This window comes from Melanerpes formicivorus, unplaced genomic scaffold, assembly GCF_026170545.1.
Source record: "Melanerpes formicivorus ecotype bairdi unplaced genomic scaffold, bMelFor1.0.p_v2 SCAF_12, whole genome shotgun sequence".
Taxonomy (NCBI): domain Eukaryota; kingdom Metazoa; phylum Chordata; class Aves; order Piciformes; family Picidae; genus Melanerpes; species Melanerpes formicivorus.
The window spans coordinates 17,403,496-17,417,890 of NW_027142364.1; the positions used below are offsets into that span (position 1 = coordinate 17,403,496).

Here is a 14,395-nt window from a genome sequence, read left to right on the forward strand (position 1 = left end):
CTTGTGGTTGGATTGTGTGGGCTGGTTTATTGATCTTGGCCAAGTGATTTGATGAAGATAAGTGCAGGTATGTTAGGGCTGAGACAAACCATGGAATTCTTATTGATGCTCTACTGAGATCACTAAGAACAGAGGTCTGCTCCCAGGGTAAAGTATCAGAAGACACAAGGGAGATTATCAGCAGTATCGGGGTGGGAAGGGGCTGACTGGGAGCTTTTAAGGCTACTTGCCTGCTTTGTCAGAGGAACAGCATGTGCATGTATGTGGACTGGAGGTACCAACACTTTTTGAACAGAGGATTCTTCTGTAGGAGTCTGTGTTCACAATGGCCCCCTCTTCTCCCTTTGCACTTGGTTCATCTCAGTAACGTTGAGGGGATAAACAATATCCATCTGAGAAAACAAAGAAGGAAAAACACCTTAGGAAATCTCAGAAAATACTGTCTTTGAGCTTTTGCATCTGTCATTTTCCTGTGCAAACATGAAGAGGGAAAAGGAAGTATTTGTGATAAATCCTTGATTAGAAAAACTAAATGCAATGGCAGATCAAGGGGAGGACATCTGATTTGACTAAAGGATCTGTGATGTCTGGAGTCACTTAGCCTGATTGCAATTGAGCCTGTTCCCTGTAGTAACCTCCAGAGATTCATCCAAGATCTTGTTACCTATTGAAACACAGCGGCCAGGAAAGCTAAAGTAGAATTATTGATTTTCTCCTTTGTTCTGTGCTATATTACTTAGGTCTCTACCTTATCTTGGTGGGTATTTATATTATCCCTAATTCCTGATAGTGTGGCCTAGATAGCAAGTGATGCACATGTGCAGTGATAACAGTGCTACCAAGCTGGAGACTACCAACAGCCGAAAACAATCTCCTTAGCAACAAGGAGCCATCCCCTGCGATTAAATGCAGGTAGATTTTGAGCAGGGGAGGGGGTTCCAGCTCTCCTTTTGTGTGTAGGAATCAAAATAAAGCAGCTGTAAGTCTTTGGCACCTACTGAAAATTACCTAATAGTCTGATTATTGAATTTTTCAAGAAGCTATTCAATTTTAGTGTTCATATAGAAGAGGGCTGATCATGTCTATTAGCATAATAATGAGTAATTTATTATCTAATAAAGTGGTGGTATTCACCCACAACACTATTTGGAAGCAGCTGTTATTTACCTAAATCATCTCATAACCATGTTGAATGACTTAAAAGTTCATTGAAATGCTTTAATCTGAGCAGTTTGGAAACAAGATCTGAAAAATGACCTAAAAATAAAAGCTGTTAGATGGTACATTCTGCCTTCTTGAGGATGCATTGTGTTTCGCTTCTTTGGTAGCACTGATGCACCTTTCGTGGGATTGCTGTCTCCTCCTGTGTGATTCCAATAGGTTAATTGTGGGGAAAAATATATGGATCTGTTGTACATTGCAGGGAATAAAACACATCATATCAGATTGGGGAAAAAAAAAAAAGCAACTAGTCTTTGTCTGATCTTGCTGGGCTGAGTCAGCTGATCTGATCTGAATTTCTGACCTAATTTTGGTATGGTACTTAGCGATCATGCAGAGAAAATAAGATTAACGTGCTGATCAGCAGCTGAGAGTCAGCCATGATAACTACGTTAGTTTATATATTTGGGACCTAATTTTCAGTCCTTTTCTTCTTTTCTTCTACCTTTTATTTGCCTCGTCTGACTAATTGATCACTGTCTGTTCAGGTGGCTGTGTCCAGACCAGAGGAACATACTGGCATATTGCCCACAGGGCTTATAAATTGCAAATAAAGTTATGAAGCAGTAGCATTGTCACTGGCAATGAAGTCGTGGCACTGCAACATGGGCATTTACCATGGTGCAGTGTCTGCTGTAGGCAGTGTTTCTGGGAATAGAAGGTAGATTTACTTCAGCTGCTATGGGTGCCAGGGAAAAGGTGAGTATATTGAGCTTACATGGGGCATCTGTTAGGATGAGCAGTTGCTTTCTTGACTCATCTGTAATTGAAATGCATACATTTTAAATACTTTTCATCTATTATTCATAGTCTTGTGTGAATATATCACCAGTTGGTTTTTTTAAAACTGTATAAATACCAAGTCTTGGTAAGAAACAAATAATGAGCCTTCCTCCTCTGAAGGCTGAGATGTGGTGCATTAATCATAGGGAGCGTGCCCACTTTCCTAGGAGGCACAGTTCTGCCTTTCTAGTTTTCAGGTGTCATCCATGCTGCTCTTTTTGTTGAGGAAGTCATCATTTTGATTTTTAACATGAGGACTAGATTCTTCTCTGGTGTACAGTTGCTGGTGTTAGTGGGCAGGAATTTCTGCCTGGGCACAGCCATCAAAATACTTATTTTTCGCTTCTGATTTTGTAGCTTGTTCCCAGAACCTAAACGGCTCTGTGGAAAGCCTTGTTTCTGCGTGTCGAGGTAAGTATCCAGACAGATGCTGTCAAGAGGAGGAGCTTTTAGGAGCACTGTTCTGTGTTAAAGCAAGCAGAAATGGGCCAGCCAAGCCAGGGGCAGAGCTAAGCTCTTGTAATAAAGCAGGAATTGTAATCAACAGCTGTCATCCTAACCTCTCCTGACTTTGGCAAAGCAAATATATTGAAGACTAGCCTGTCGGCGAAAGTAAGATCGTATTTTTCTCTTGCGCTGGTTGTGGAGGTGTTGTTTGTTGTGGTTGTGGTTTTGTGGGGGTGAGGTTTTTTGTTTCTTTGTTGTGGTGTGTCGGGGTTGTTTTTTTAATATTTCTTTTAAGTTTGTGGGAGTAATTGAATTCAGGTATTACCTGTCCATAGTTCTCTGTGGTTCCTGTCTTTAGGTTCCCTCATGAACAAGATGTAAGTTGAGTCCTGCAGATAAAAGTCAAGGCTTATCACGGTGCATAAATACAAAATAATTCTGTGCATGGCATTATTCACTGCCAAAATCTCTGTTCAAGTGAGAAAATGCTTGTAATCTTAGAGATTATGGATGTGCTAGGGTGTTTTGACCAAAAAGGTTTCTAGCAGAATCAAAAATAAGGTAAGCAAAATATTTTTGTGGTAAATCAGCTGGTTGGAAATCTTGAAGTCAGAAAAATACTTCAAGCAAAAGAATTGTTACAATATTGTTCCTTCTTTTTCTGATCATTTGTTTGCCCATGGTTGAAATTTTGTGTAGTGAATTAGGTATTTCTGAATTTTCAGGAATGCTTGTGCATGCTAGGTGATGATATTCTTACAACCAGACTCAACAAAAAAGTGAAGGAAGTGCAATAAACGGATTGGATCGTGGTGAGGGGTTAGGCTGGAACACTTGCAAGCAGATTATTGAGATCTTCTAAATTACAATCTGATGAACCTGTTGTAATTGGTGTGGCGTGTTGGTGTGGGGATTTCGAGGGCTTGTTTGGTTTTGGGGTTTGTTTGTGTGTTGTGTTGTTGTTTTGCTTGTTCCTAATTCCAATCTGAGTTCACGTGGTGAATGCGATTCTTGGGTACGAGGTCAGTGGTACGCGCTCCTTTAATCAGAGTATGTGTTATGAGGAAGCTTAACTGTGGCACTGGTGGTTTTATTTATCTTCCTCCTGGATATGCTGCTTACTCATTTCATCTGAGATGAAATGATTGCTGTGATACCACCTTTGTGGTGGAAGCAACTGCTGAGGTATGATAGAGACTAATTCTTGTATGATTTCAGAATGTTTCTCTCATGAAGATTTTGTAGGGTCTTTTCTGAAGTTGGGTTTGGTGTAGGGAGAGTAGCACTGACAGCTTTTTTTCATCAAGAGTAAGGAAAATGGTTGTGCAGTCAGTGACCTCCAAATGTATTTTTGTTGCATTTATAAGGAAACAGATGTGATGATCTAGCCAACAAATCCTCCCTTCCAAATGCTCGGATCCATATGGCCGTCTGTATTATTGCCACACAGCATAAACAACAGACACAATGCAAACTATACTGCAGTGCCGGTACTGGGATTCTGAGTTTTATTTTAGGACAATTAGGCAACAAGTCTTGTTTAAAATTTAGCACAGAAGACTGATGGCATGCTTGGGAATTCCAAGGAAATAAAGCAGAGAACATTATAAATTTGGCATCTAAATCCTGATGTTATTTTTCGATGAATCTTCCACAAATTTTGCCTAAAACTCTTACCACTTTTTAGGACAGTTATATGAGTTCTTCTGCTTCCTCATTCAAGAATTTGCTCAGACATACCCTGGTGTGCTATGTAAGTGGGTACATTTTTGCCCAGGATTCATTTACTGCATTTAAAAGAAGTGTGGTGACAGAGAACCTAGAGGATTTCTGAAGGTGTTACAGATTCCTTTTCTTCCCTTTAAAATCCAGCCTAAGAACTCCGTGCTATGGGTGTTTGCAGGCTGACAGCCCACCTCTGTAAATGGGTGAACTGGCTGTGCTCCAGTTTCATTTAGGCATGTACTTACATGCAGCCCACGAGCTGGTGCCTCCTCTGCACGCTGAGTCGTTCAGAGGAGATCTGCTCTATACTGGCAGCCATCACTGAAACATGCTGGGAGCTGTGTGGGTCTTCATGGCCACTTTTCAGTCATTCCTTCCCATCCTACATCTATCTCAAATTGGGGCTTTTTTGTTGTTTTGTTTGTTCATTTTGTTTCTTTGTTTACTCTTTATTGCTCTTTAACTATAGAATGCAACATTGTGATTTGAACCTAGTAGTTAAAATGCTCTAGCATTGCCTCCAATCGAAAAGCCCCTCTTAGCAAGACAAAGATGCATGTTGAGCAGTGGGGAAGCAGACATTTTGCATAGCTAGTCAGGGTTCTTTGGAAAATGTCTTCAGGTAGATCATGAAATTGCATCAATTAGAACATAAATAAATAAAGCCTGTTGTTGTGAAGACTGGATTTAAAACCAGCAAGACTGATTTCAAGCCTGTCCAGATAATAGAGAGTCTTCCTGTCTAAGCTAGGGTGGACTTCATTAACAGAGAAATATATATTCAGCAAAACAGGACAATGAATAGGCCATGGAACATTAATAAAGTCTAGCTCATGACTTGCTGGCAAGATGAAAGCATTGATCTGTTATGTTACAAGACTTCCAGTAACCAAAACACACTCCACACTAAAGTTCACTGGCACCTGGCCAACATTCTAATTGCCTATGACCTGAATTAATCTACAGAAGACTTGCAGAAAGGAGTCTTCTGACCCAGAAGTAGTGATATTGCAGCTAGACACACTCCTGGACATATCCGTTTAGCCACATGTCCTTTGAAAATTCAGCCCAAACGGTGGAGTAAACACTGGGAACACACAGCACCAATCTGGGAAGCCAGCAGATATGAAGCTCTGTGCTAGTGTGAGTGAATCTTTGCTCCTGCAGAAAAATCCGTTGTACCTGTTCATGAAGCTGAAGGAAAGTATATTCTTGGAGCAAGTCAGCTTAGTGTATTGTTCTTTCAGGGCCACCAATCACAGCTTATTTGGCTGTTATCAATAATAAAGATTACTTTGTGCCTCACACCTCTGGCAGATGTTTGCTCCTGTTGCTTGTCCTTCTCAGCCCCCTTCTCACTGTCTATGCATTTTCCTTCACAGGAAAGCACGAACATTTTCTTAGCCGAAAGAAGGAAGTGTGGTCTTAGGCATACCCCTGGAAGAAGGGAATGTCAGTACAGACCTGCTGCTGCAGCAGAAGCAGCTGGGTGAGGGCATCTTGTTGCCTAGTTATGCCAGATCAGTGGCTAGAATGTGTATGAAAAGAGGAATGTGCATGTGCACTGATTAGATTTTGATGCGATTGGATTAAAATGGGAGTAAGGAGAGATTACAGGAGAAATGGGTTGCAGAGACCGTACTAGCTGTAGGTTTTATAGTTAATTTGAGACTCCTTTTACTTTTCCTTCTGGCTTTCCACTCTAATTTACTTGTAATCCTAAGTGAAATCAGTTTAAGAGTATTAAAAAAAACCCCAAAGCCACAAAACTAACCAAACAAAACACTCCACTGGAGCGTGTCCTCAGCACAGGGTCTTCATCAACAACACAGAGCCTTACAGCCACATCCTGTGCTGGCAGGCCATGATTTAGCTTGTGTGGGGTGGCCCTGGGAGAGCTGAGCTTAGCTGGGGCCTGTCAATGTCCTGCACTGCAGCATACAGCATTGCTAGGAGCCTGTGGATGAGCAAAGTCTGCTGGTTTGGTCCCACAGAAGGCAGTGATAAGTGGAATTGGGTTTTGTTTTATTTTTTATTGCACAGTACCCAAGGACCCCACACAGAAATTAGATTCCTCTGAAACACTAACCCAGCACGAAGGCATCTCACAGCATGGGCTGAAATTGCACCCAACAGGTGACTAAAGGGACATGTGAGGAGTTAGGGGACTGCTCATTTCCTTACTTCTATTACTACAGCAAAGAACAAACTGCAGTGTATCCCCAGTGGTTCTGGTGAATTGCATCCAGCAGTACTCTCTGAAAGCTACAGAGAAACAAATGCTTCCAACAGACTCAGACAGAAGCTGCTGGAATGTTTCACAATTGAGAAGGCCACATCCAGCTAAACCCTTCAGCAATATTCCTGCCAGCAAGTGTGTCACTTGACAAAGCCGTAACGTTTTAAGAGATAAAAAATGAGAATAATGGGAGGGTTTACCATAAATTAATAAGAATTACCTGAGTTTAATCTATCTCTCCTTTTGGTGGATTATATAGGGTGTATCTTGCCAGTAGATCCTCTGCTGGCTGAGGGCACTTTGGTTATTAACTTGAGATCACATGTTAGGAGCCATTAAGTGAATTGCTCTGTACAGCCTTTCCCTGAATGCCAGGGCAAATGCAGTATTTCATACCCTTAGCTAATTTCATGCTGTAATTTAATTTCTGAAACATACTTTTAATTGAATCTTTAAAGACAAAAGGAAACTGCTGAGTCCTTTAGTATTGCCAAGGAGATTGTTTAAAAATGTAGCCCATCTAGAGGATAATCTTCTACAATTAAACGTAAAGTTTGTTTTGTTTCTCTGCATGCAGCGATGGAGAAGCAAATTCCTGCTGTCTGCAGCAAGCTCAAGGCTGGAAGAGAGGTACTGGGCAATGTGAGAAGTTAGTTGTCTTATGGTCAGCTAAAACTCTCACCTGAGACAATCCTGCAGCCTAACACCGAAATTACATTAGGAGATCCGAGAAGTGATCTCGTTTCTCTTGTTTTTGGTAACAAGCTGAACTGGAGAGGTGTCAGCAATTTTGTCTTAAACAAAGCCAAGTAGCACAACCAAATCTGGTCTTTGTATCTTGAAAGTGCATCCAGTATTGCAGTGGTTGGGTTTTGATATTCATCTTCCATAAGCATAGAGGTCCGTGTCATCTGTTATGCAGTTTTATTATAGGAGAAACATCTTGGCTGGATCAGTAGTGATGCAGGTCTTCAGTTAGATGGAGATCCAATTCAAGATAACAATAATCAAGGCTGAAGGCAGTCCACTCTAATGAAGAGGACATCCTGAGTGTTGCTTTGTGGTTTAGTATTCTGATTCCTTTGAATCAGCAAGTGATTTGCAATGGAGATTTTCCTTTTTATTGCTATTGACACACAGAGGAAGTGAGGTGTATGTGGGGACATGAACCTAAGTAGAGTAAGAAACATAAGGTTAAAGAGAAGCATCTGAAATTAAGCCATAAAGCCCCACATAGAATCTTCTAAGAGAGGGAAAGAACAAAAGCAACAGCTTGTCTCTGTGCTGGAAGAGCTGCCCTGAGCTGGTAGTGATTATAAACATGAATGATTATGTAGGTTTTGAGACCAGCCCCATGGAAATGATGGGAAGAGTCTGGAAGACAGTGTAGGGGTGGGGGGAACCCATTGGGCCTTAATTTGTATATGATTTTAATCTGATTTTCTGTTTGTAAGGAGGAAACACTGTGTGAATTAGTTGTCTTTTTAATGTAAGTCATCCTTTTCAAGCACTTTTATAAAGAAGCACAGAGGCAAAGGGCTAACTTCTATTAGCTGTTCCCATTGCACTGAGCCCTAAATGATTTTAGGTGATGTCTCAGAGGCTCAGGTGCTCACTCTTCATGGTTAGGCTCATGGTCAGTTTTTGCTTGACGGTTCTTTGTAGGTCTGCAGTGTTTGTAGCATCAGAAATTCTGTATGGACTTGGATATCTTTTCTCTTGCAGCAGCATCAGCACAGATGAAAATTCCTCAAATGTGTATTAAATGCTGAAGTTCAAGGTTTGCCAAAGGTCTAACACTTCATGTTAGATTCTGGTGGCACAGTGAGATTCCTAGATGTGCAGCAGCAATGTGCCTTGCTGGAGCTGCCCTTAGTCAGGGCAAACACTCCTAGGACTGCCCTGCAGGGACAGAATCTTTGATGAAACATGACTTTGGGATGCAGGTAGCTCCAGCCATATTCCTACACTGAGTTAGGAATGGCAGCTCCTATGAGGCAGGACTTCATCAGCCTATTCTTTTAGCATGATGCTTAATTTTGTTACCAGATGTTAAAACTCTGTTTTCTGCCTCATCAGGAGCACCTTTCACAGGAATCTCTTGCATTGCCTCTCAGCCTGAGGATTACCACATTGGGAAAAACAAGGACTGAATTGTAGAGTTTGGTTTGACACGGCTTTTGTTGTTCCACTGAAACAGTTGCCCCTCATTCCTCTCTCTACTAGCTATGCCTGCCTTTGAGGGCTGAAGCAGAAATACAGTTTCCTGTGTTTAAATGCAGGAGTACCCTGAAATTCATGTACTGGAATACACCAAACATACAGCTGCTTTTAGAGACTAAGCTGATAGTGCTTGTGTTACATGGCTTTGTTTTGAGATTAAAAGTGCTCTAATCAGCACATCACAAATACCATTTAAGAGATAATTTAAATTATTTCAGCTTTAGAGCTGAACTGTTGGTCTAAGCTAAGTGCAGCTTTTATTCCTAAGAAATCCTGTTCCCGCATTGTTAATCTGAATTCTGCTCTGCCTGTGACGAAGCCGATGAAGAACTGCATATGTCCTCGCCATGGCAACCCTGCTATCACATGATACACACAGCAGTTCAGCCAGAGCTTCATGGCTTATTAAACAGGCAGCACAGACCTCAACACGCATGGTCCTGCCATGTGACTGCTCCAGCTCTGCCAGCTGCTTAAAGGGAAACTGGACTGGAGCATCGTAGTGGTTCCAGCAGCATCATCTGCATTTCTTCCTGTCCTCAGAGGTGCTGTGAGCTTCTAAAAAATGGATAATGGCTGGGAAGACTCTGCTTATACATGGCTTCTTCTGGCTCTAGACAGGCAGAGGTTGGTCTCTTCTCCCAGGCAGCCAGCACCAGAACAAGAGGACACAGTCTCAGGCTGCGCCAGGGGAGGTTTAGGCAGGAGGTCAGGAGGAAGTTTTACACAGAGAGAGTGATTGCCCATTGGAATGGGCTGCCCGGGGAGGTGTTCAGGAGGAGGCTTGACAGGGTGCTTGGTTGCATGGGTTAGTTGATTGGGTGGTGTTGGATGATAGGTTGGACGCGATGATCTTGAAGGTCTCTTCCAACCTGGTTTATTCTATCAAATTCCCTATCAAATTTGGAAAATACCTGGCAACTTAGCCTGGTAGGAGGTGTCCCTGCCCATAGCAGGGAGCTGGAAATAGATCATCCTTAAAGTCCCTTCCACCCCAAACCATTCTATGATTCTATGTGCAAAGATAAAATAGTGGTTTTCTAATTTATAATTATGAATTGGAAATTATGGAGATTTTGGGAGAGCTGAGTGATCATTTTCTGCTCTTCTCTCTGTGGGCTTTGCCCCAATTTAATTTTACCTTTTTTTCCTACTAGAATAAGTGAGGATAGATCAGAAAAGCCTTGGTCCATTCCACTTTCAACAAAGCATTCCCAAAACACTTGCCTGAAAAGACCTTTGCTCCTTGCTGCTTCACATACATCCTCACAGGTTTGATAGTGACAATGATCTCTAACATCCAGCAAAACGTAGCCTGTTACAGGCTTTCCCCGACTTCTTAAAGAAATGTTGCTTGGCATTTGATTAGCAGATCTGAGGGGCTGCAACCTCAGCAGAACATGTGGTGATGAACAAAGAAAATTTCAAAGATGGAGCTGGAGTGGAATCAGGTCCATGCCTGTGAAGGAAAGGGGACCAGCAGAAACGCAGTCTTGCCCTGATTCCACCGCTGAAGGGCGGACACAGCATGTGTTGCTTCTGGTGTCATATCTGCTGCCTGTTGGCACTGTTCTTGAGTGGAGCACACCTGTGTACTCAGGACCTGCTGGAAAACAGATTCTCAACTAAAGCAGACTGTGGTGGGAAGGAAACCCTCTTCCTTTCTCTTTTCCTTTCCTCTGTCAGATCTCTGACTGAAGTGGCTTGGCTTCTCTTTCTCACCTAGTTGCAACCTGAGGTTTTTGTGGCAAGCGCTTCATTTGAGCCCAGGTACATCAGCAGGTGCTTGACAGAAATGGAGAACAGCAAGAAAACATTGTGAAAAGACTGCATTAGTTTTAATTATTAATTGCTCTCCAAAACCCTTAAGTTACTTAGTCTCTTATGTATGCTGTGCAGGTGCAATTTACCAAGAGCTGGAAAGACCAATTGCCAGGTCCATGTGCAGAAATTAACCGTTTTTGCGGTTCATGGTGTTGCTTTTGAACATTAGGGAAGTCTGGTTTAGGTGTCTGGTTTGAGTCTGTCAGATTTTCATCTCCATTGCCCAAATAATCAGTCAAGGTGCAAATACTTACAATTAACACTCTTCAGTGAGAGACTGCTGTCTCCTCGTATTCTGCTTCTGATGAGTTTGTTGTTTGGTTACCACTTTAGAGATGATAACCTGCTTTGGGAGTTAATGTAGAGAGGTGTTTGTACATCACTTGGCTATTAAACTGAGAAGCAGTATTATGGGTGTTATTAGGGGCACAGATAGGGAAGGTGCAGAGCATATCCTTGCATCTCTGCCAGCAATCCTACAAGGATTCTGATGTGCAATCAGCGTTTGAGTCTGGAAACGTTTTAAGATGGTGTGTAATAAAACCTGTTTTGGCAAGCTAAGGTATTTTAAGTTACTGTTTTAATTGTACCTTATGGCAGTGCTGTTTTCTCAGCATATTTACTTTGCTGAGAATAACCAGCTCTGATATTATTAAGAGGGTAGGAGAACTTTGCGATCAGTTCTTTCCCAGGGAGGCACTGAACAAAGGCTCTGCCCACTCCACTGAAATGGAGTGAAGATTTTGCATCTACATGTTTGTGTTTAAACCACAGATTTCTATATTGTGTTTGTTTGCTGTTACAGCAGTGAAAAAGGTTAGTTAGGCTCATGACAAAATATTTTGACTAGCCTCTTCCTACATAGTCATTTGTTTGTCCTCAATATATGTTTATTGTGAATTGTCTTCCCAAGAGATTATGAACAAGATGGCAGCTTTCACCCGCTGATCTTTGGGTTTGTTTTTTCACTTACTGATTAGCTGCTCCAGGAGAGTCTGCACAAAAGGGTTTTGTCAGACTGGGTCTAAAATTTGTGGAAAAAATGTCACTACCAGAATACATCAGGAGAGAGAAAAAAAAAAGCCCCAGAACTTCATTGCCAGACAGTTAAGGTTGCTAAGAGACAGAATATAATTATCTGCAATTTGTTTACCATTCCCAGACACTCAGAAGGGCAGAGCTGGGGACTGCCCTGAATTCCAAGCTATGCCAAAAGTAAGCTAAGCATATATGGTTGTCAAATGCAGGTTTAAAGAGGGCATTTGGAAATCGTGCTAGAGCTCTAAGCCTGACTTGTGTGTTTTTCTAAATGAACAGTGTCAGGTATTTTAATATCTGTCCTAGTCCTGAGGTCTCCATACCTTGATGTATGTTGCCTGATAATACAGAAGCTGTTGAAAAAGTTAAATTTACAGAAACACACACATTCTCTAGCAAACTCTTACAGCTCCACTTGAAAATGAGATTTTACTCCTTTACCTTTATTAGAATAAACCAAACCAGGTTGGAAGAGACCTTCAAGATCATCGTGTCCAACCCATCAACCAATCCAACCCACCTAAACAGCTAACCCATGGCACCAAGCACCCCATCAAGTCTCCTTCTGAACACCTTCAATGACGGCGACTCCACCACCTCCCCATGCAACCCATTCCAATGGGCAATCACTCTCTCTGTATAGAACTTCTTCCTAACATCCAACCTGAACCTCCCCTGGCGCAGCCTGAGACTGTGTCCTCTTGTTCTGGTACTGGCTGCCTGGGAGAAGAGACCAACCTCTGCCTGTCTACAACCTCCCTTCAGGTAGTTGTAGAGAGTGATAAGGTCACCCCTGAGTCTCCTCTTCTCCAGGCTGAGCAACCCCAGCTCCCTCATCCTCTCCTCATAGGGCTTGTGTTCCAAACCCCTCACCAACTTTGTTGCTCTTCTCTGGACTCGTTCCAGCAAGTCAACATCCTGCCTAAACTGAGGGGCCCAGAAACCTGGTCTATCCTATCCTATCCTATCCTATCCTATCCTATCCTATCCTATCCTATCCTATCCTATCCTATCCTATCGTATCCTATCCCATCCCATCCCATCCCATCCCATCCCATTCTACTCTACTCTACTCTACTCTACTCTACTCTACTCTTCTATTCTATTCTATTCTATTCTATTCTATTCTATTCTATTCTATTCTATTCTATTCTATTCTATTCTATTCTATTCTATTCTATTCTATTCTATAGGGTATAAGAGTTATGCCATTTGAAACTATTAATTTCCTTGGTTTTAAGGGTATATATTTGGTAAATTAAGTGCAGGCAGTAAAAAGAGAGTGGCAGAGGATTCTCCTCTGTTTCCAGAGTGGTAATATCTTCCATTTCTTTCTCTTTAATGGAAATAAAAAGCCATGTTTAGCTAATGTGAAACACAAGCTGTAAAATAGAGGAACTCTCCACAATACTGAAGGAATAAGCACTTCTAACCAGCCTAAGAGTAAGCTCAGATCCAAACTGATAGAGAGTCACTAGCTCTGAGGAGGAAAGAAATTATCTTAAAGTTCCCCTTCCCTCCTAATAATATCAGATCAGCAATTACTCAAAAAGCAGAGATTCCAAACAAATAAGCACTGTCATAAACTGAGGTGCTGAAGTCTGTTCACAGAGGTGTGGTACTGCTTGTGGGATGTTGCTCTCAGAAGGTTGGCCAGAGGGTTATCCTGCAGTGTGGTCTTTGGCTTCTGCACTGTGCCCCGGAGAGGGCTGTGAAACTTTCCCTTCGCTGAAGTTCACCAGGACAGAAAAAGCAGATTTTTGCACCAAACTTCAGCATAATGAAATTCCACTTTCTCCATCCCCTGGTTTTGCTCCTCAAAATTAAGTCGAAGATTTTTAATAGTGCTCTTACTATTGCATACTCGGCTGAGGGTTTTTCCCTTTTTTTTGGTCATGTAGGTCAAAGGAGGAGAGCAGATGTATACACAGATCAAGGTGCTTGTTTGCTACTGGTGGTAACCATGTCCTAGACATTCTGGGTTTGAGCAATCCCAGCACTTCAAGAGGCCTACAGCCTGGTCTGCATAATTTAGACTCCACCTGAAAAAGTCAAAACACATTTAGTGTCCCTCTAAACTGATTGTTGTGGCGAGAGTTTTATCATCATGTTGTTCTGGTGGCTATGATCATTTTGGTGTGGTGTTGGTGACCACAAGGTTTACAGTACACAACAGCCACCTTTTAGATTGTGAAGTTGGCATCTCTTGGCTTTGCCAATGACAGCTACATCCCTGAGCAGATGCTCAATTTCAGCCATTCCGAGGTTCAGTTTTGCACTGCATCCTGATGTAAATGCCTCCACTTGTATGAACCAGGTGCTTAAGTTCTAACAGAAGGTGCCTGGGTGAGCAGGATTGCTTGAAAACTTCCTATATGGCTCTAAGTCACTTAGTGTTAGAATTGGCAAGGGGATGCAAGTCTCAGCATGGTGTAGACTTGCCAGAGACTTTGGGTTAAAAGGCTGCAGTAGCGTTAGGACAGCTCAAGTTAGTGGAACCTGTTCAGAAGGATGAACACAAAATCATAGCTTGAGAAAAAAATACACTGCCTGCTATTCTTCTCTCCTTCTCCATGAAGACAAAGCATTAATTTTTTTTTTTCAGTTTGAACTAAAAAAAAATAAATCAGATTGCTTGTGCAAAATTGGTTCTTTGCCTCCTCATTGCCAGCATTTTCAGTTTCTTCACTGTGGTTCTAAGACAGCAAGGTATAAAGATATCTAATCTTGCCAGTTCACCACTGTGCGTTGTTTTGAAAGCTTGGGATATTTATTAGAACCAGTCAAGTACCAGCAGAAGTAAATGGATGAATAATTTGCTTGACAAGCAGTGATAAAGTTCCTCAGGTGATTCATACCCAGATTGTTTCACCCACAGCTTCGTAGTTACTTTTC

The 14,395-nt window shown here is 41.9% G+C and overlaps 1 protein-coding gene across 4 annotated transcripts in view; it reads left to right on the forward strand.

Moving 5' to 3' along the window:
• NYAP2 (neuronal tyrosine-phosphorylated phosphoinositide-3-kinase adaptor 2) overlaps window positions 1–14,395 on the forward strand; it is a 138,274-nt gene that overhangs the window by 9,345 nt on the left and 114,534 nt on the right. The window contains exon 1 of one of the 4 annotated variants that reach the window (XM_068145514.1): window positions 2,544–2,616. The exons of the other annotated variants lie outside the window; for them this stretch is intronic. The gene's annotated coding sequence lies outside the window, so the exon portion shown is untranslated. Of the gene's footprint in view, window positions 1–2,543; window positions 2,617–14,395 lie in introns of those variants that run through there. 4 annotated transcript variants of the gene reach the window in all.